This window comes from Mustela lutreola, chromosome 10 (assembly GCF_030435805.1).
Source record: "Mustela lutreola isolate mMusLut2 chromosome 10, mMusLut2.pri, whole genome shotgun sequence".
In the NCBI taxonomy this organism is placed as follows: Eukaryota; Metazoa; Chordata; class Mammalia; order Carnivora; family Mustelidae; genus Mustela; species Mustela lutreola.
This window is the reverse complement of record NC_081299.1, coordinates 113,077,672-113,082,946: the sequence shown is the minus strand read 5'-3', so window position 1 is coordinate 113,082,946 and position 5,275 is coordinate 113,077,672. Positions and strand designations below refer to the sequence as shown.

The 5,275-nt window shown below is 37.6% G+C and overlaps 1 pseudogene; it reads right to left on the bottom strand.

Annotated features, from left to right (window-relative positions):
• Positions 1-3,974: 3,974 nt before the first annotated feature.
• On the bottom strand, positions 3,975-4,092 carry LOC131810651 (U6 spliceosomal RNA; annotated as a pseudogene).
• Between the last annotated feature and the right edge of the window lie 1,183 nt (positions 4,093-5,275).

Sequence of the window (5,275 nt, the reverse complement as noted above, 5' to 3'; positions counted from 1 at the left end):
TGGCATGTGACTGCCCGTTTCTCGACTGAGCTGTTTCTGCGAGTTCCGGGTATGGCACCTGGTAGCTAGCCCAAGTCTGCCCTACAGACAGGAGGTCAAGGAGATGCTATCCCCTTGGGACCAGAGGCACAGGACAGGCCTGCCTTCTGCCCAGACTCCTTCCTCAGAGTGGAGCACGTGTCCCTGCCCTAGTTGTCCCCTCATGTCTCCTTAGGAACCAGGCTTTGTCTCTCCGCACAGAGGGCGGGTGACACTTGTCTTGCCACCGGCCTGCTATTCCTGCCATGGCAGGCTACCCTGCTTCCCGTCCTTTTCCCGACCACAAGGCCAAAGGCTCCTTCTCTTCTCTGGGGGAGGCGTGCTGCGCCCTCCCCAGACTTTCTCCTGGGGAGTGCAGTGACAGACGTGTGCAACCACGCTTCTCTCTCAGATCTCAAATACACAACATAACCCTACACCTAAAGGAGTTGGAGAAAGAACAACAAAGAAAGCCTAAATCCAGCAGGAGAAGAGGAATAATAAAGATCAGAGCAGAAATCAATGAAATAGAAACAAACAAACAAACAAACAAAAACCACAATAAACCAACAACAACAAAAAAAAAACAATAGAACAAATCAACGAAACTAAGAGCTGGTTCTTTGAAAGAATTAATAAGATTGATAAACCCCTTTCCATACTTATCAAAAAGAAAAGAGAAAGAACCCAAATAAATAAAATCATGAATGAAAGTGGAGAGATCACAACCAACACCAAAGAAATACAAACAATTATAAGAACATACTATGAGCAAATCTACGCCAACAAATTCAAGAATCTGGAAGAAATGGATACATTCCTAGAGACATATAAACTACCACAACTGAACCAGGAAGAAATAGAAAACCTGAACAGACCCATAACCAGTATGGAGATTGAAACAGTCATCAAAAATCTCCAAACAAACAAAAGCCCCGGGCCAGATGGCTTCCCAGGGGAATTCTACCAAACATTTAAAGAAGAATTAATTCCTATTCTCATGATACTGTTCCAAAAAAATGAAATGGAAGGAAAACTCCCAAACTTTTTTTTTCTGAGGCCAGCATCACCTTGATCCCAAAACCAGACAAGGTTCCCATAAAAAATGTGAACTACAGACCAATATCCTTGATGAACACAGATGCGAAAATTCTCACCAAAATACTAGCCAATAGGATTCAACAGTACATTAAAAGGATTATTCACCACGACCAACTGGGATTTATTCCAGGGCTACAAGGTTGGTTCAACATCTGCAAATCAATCAATGTGATACAGCACATCAATAAAATATATGATACTCTCCATAGATGCTGAAAAAGCATTTGGCAAAGTGCAGTGTCCCTTCCTGATTAAAACTCTTCAAAGTGTAGGGATAGAGGGCACATATTATCAATATTATCAAAGCCATCTATGAAAAACCCACTGCAAATATCATTCTCAATGGAGAAAAACTGAATACTTTTCCGCTGAGGTCAGGAACACGGCAGGGATGTCCGTTATCACCACTGCTCATCAAAATAGTACTAGAAGTCCTAGCCTCAGCAATCAGATAACAAAAAGAAATTAAAGGCATCCAAATTTTGCCAAATTGGCAGAAGAGAAGTCAAACTATCCCTGTTTGCAGATGATATGATACTGTATGTGGAAAACTTAAAGGACTCCACTCCAAATCTGCTATAACTTGTATAGAAATTCTGTAAAGTGTCAGGATATAAATCAATGAACAGAAATTGGTTGCATTTTTTTATACAAACAAGACTGAAGAAAGAAATTAAGGAGTGAATCCCATTTACAATTGCACCCAAAACCCTAAGATGCCTAGGAATAAACCTAACAAAGTATCTATACTCAGAAAACTCTAAAGTACTCATGAAAGAAATTGAAAAAGACACAAAGAAATGGAAAAATGTTCCATGCTCCTGTATTGGAAGAACAAATATTGTGAAAATGTCTATGCTACCTAAAGCAATCTACACATTTAATGCAATCCCTATCAAAATCCCATCCATTTTTTTCAAAGAAATGGGACAAATCATCCTAAAATATATATGGAACCAGAAAATACTTCGAATAGCCAGAGGAATATTGAAAAAGAAAGCCAACGTTGTGTGCATCACAATTCCAGACTTCAAGCTCTATTACAATGTTGTCATCATCAAGATAGTAGGGAACTGTCCCCAAAACAGACATAGATCAATGGAACAGAATAGAGAGCCCAGAAATACACCCTCAACTCTATGGTCAACTAATCTTCAACCAAGCAAGAAGGAATGTCCTATGGAAAAAAGACAGCCTCTTCAGCAAATGGTGTTGGGAAAATTGAACAGCCACATGCAGAAAAATGAAATTGGACCATTTCCTTATACCATACATGAAAATAGACTGGAAATGGATGAAGAAGCATAATGTGAGAAAGGAATCCATCAACATCCTTGAGGAGAGAACAGGTAGCAACCTCTTTGACCTCAGCAGCAGCAACTTCTTCCTAGGAACATCGCCAAAGGCAAGGGAAGCAAGGGCAAGAATGAACTATTGGGATTTCATCAGATCAAAAAGCTTTTGCACAGCAAAGGAAACAGTTAACAAAGCCAAAAGTTGACTGTCAGAAGTTATCTGGGAGAAGATATTTGCAAATGACATACCAGATAAAGGGCCAGTATCTATCCAAAATCTATAAAGAGCTTATCAAACTCAACACCCTAAGAACAAATAATCGAATGAAAAAATGGGCAGAACATGAACAGACATTTCTGCAAAGAATACTTCCAAATGGCCAACAGACACATGAAAAAATGCTCCACATCACTCGGCATCAGGGAAATACAAATCAAAACCAGAATGAGATACCACCTCACACCTTTCAGAATGGCTAAAATGAACAAGTCAGTCAATGACAGATGCTGGTGAGGATGTGGAGAAAGGGCAACCCTCCTACACTGTACGTGGGAATGCAAGCTGGTGCAACCACTCTGGAAAACAGCGTGGAGGTGCCTCAAAAAGCTGAAAATAGAACTACCCTATGACCCAGTGATTATAGTACTGGATATATACCCTAAAGATACAAACGTGGCATTCTGAAGGGGCACATGCACCCAAATGTTTATAGCAGCAATGTCCACAATAGTTAAACTATGGAAAGAACCTAAATGTCCTTCAACAGATCAATCAATAAATAAGATGTGGTATATATGTACAATGGGATACTGTGCAGCCATCAAAAGAAATGAAATCCTGCTATTTGTGATGACATGGATGGAACTAGAGGGTATTATGCTTGGCGAAATAAATCAATCTGAGAAAGACAACTATCATATGATCTCCCTGATATGATGAAGTGGAGATGCAACATAGGCGGTTTCGGGCATACGAAAAGAAAAATAAAAGAAGATGGGATTGGGAGGGAGACAAACCATAAAAGACTGAATCTCACAAAACAGACTGAGGGTTGCTGGGGGGAGGTGTGTTGGGAGAGGATGGTGGGGGTATGGACATTGGGGAGGGCAGGTGCTATGGTGAGTGATGGTGAGTGCTGTGAAATGGGTAAACCTGGTGATTCACAGACCTGTACCCCTAGGGATAAAAACACATTATATGTTTATAAAAATTTTTAAAAATAATTTAAAAAATCCATTAAAGAAAAAACACATATTGCAAGCCTAGAGCTAATCTCATATTCAATCAAAAAAGTTTGAATGTTTTCCCCTTAAAGATCAGAAAAAAGACAAGTGTGTCCACTTTCACTACTCTCATTTGACATAGTACTGGATGTCCTAGCCAGAGAAACAAGGAACACAAAGAAATAAAAGACTCCAAAAGAAAAAAAGGAAGAAGTAAAATTTTCTTTTTTTGGATAACATGAACTTACATGTAAAAAAATCCTAAAAACTTCACAAAAAATTTTGAATAAACAAATTTAATAAAGCTGCCAAATACAAGATCAATATATAAAAGACAAGAATTTTGTTTTGTTTCGTTTTTTAAAATAGTTTTTCATGTCATCCTTGCTCAGTGATCACGCTAATCTTCTCTGCATCATTCCAATTTTAGTATATGTGCTGCCAAAGTAAGCACAAGACAGGAGCATTTTAACACTCTAATGATGAACTATCTGAAAAAATAAAGAGAACAATCTAATTCACAATAGCATCAAAAATAATAAAATACTTAGGAAAAGATTTAACTAAGAAGATGAAAGATCTGTACCCCATAAACTATGACATTGATAAAGAAATTGAAGGAGACATAAATGTAAAGATAGCTCATATTTATGAATGGTAAGAATTAACATTGTTAAAATGTCCATACTACCAAAAACCATCTGTAAATTCAATTCCTATCAAAAATCCAATGTTAGGGGCGCCTGGGTGGCACAGTGGGTTAAGCCGCTGCCTTCGGCTCAGGTCATGATCCCAGGGTCCTGGGATCGAGCCCTGCATCAGGCTCTCAGCTCAGCAGGAAGCTGCTACCTCTTCTCTCTCTGCCTGCCTCTCTGCCTGCTTGTCATCTCTCTCTGTCAAATAAATAAAAAAAAATCTTTTTAAAAAATCCAATATTTTTTTTACAGAAGTAAAGAATCTTAAAATTTATATGAGACCATAAAAGACAACAAATAATTAAAGCAGTTCTGAGAAAGAATGAAGAAGCGAAATTACACTCTTGATTTGAAACTATACTACAAAGCCCTCATGCTCAAAACAATAAAGTATACTGGCATAAAAATAGACCAATAAACAAGTAGAACAGAATTGAGAGTCTAGAAATAAATCCTTTCATACAGTCACCTAATATTTGACAGGGGCCAACATATGTAATGGGTAAAGATAGTCTGTTCAATAAATGATATTTAAAACTGAATAGTCACATAAACCAGCATGAAACTGGAACCTTATATCACTCATAAATCTTAACTTGAAATAGATTAAAGACTTAAATGTGATGCATGAAACTAAATTTCCTAAAGGAAAACATAGGAAAAATTCTCCTTGACATTGGTCTTGCCAATAGTTTTTTGGATACCAGGCCAAAAACACAAGCAAAAGAAGCAAAAATAAATGTATCAAACTAAAGTTTCTGCATTGCCAAAAAAAAAAAGGGGGGGGGAATGAAAACACAATCCACAGAATGGAAGAAAATACTCACAAATCTTATATCTGAAAGGAGGTTAATAACCAACAGATACAAATAGAAAAATATATATAATTAAAAAAATAGCAAAAGGATCTCAATAGACTTTTTTTTCAAAAAAGTTATATAG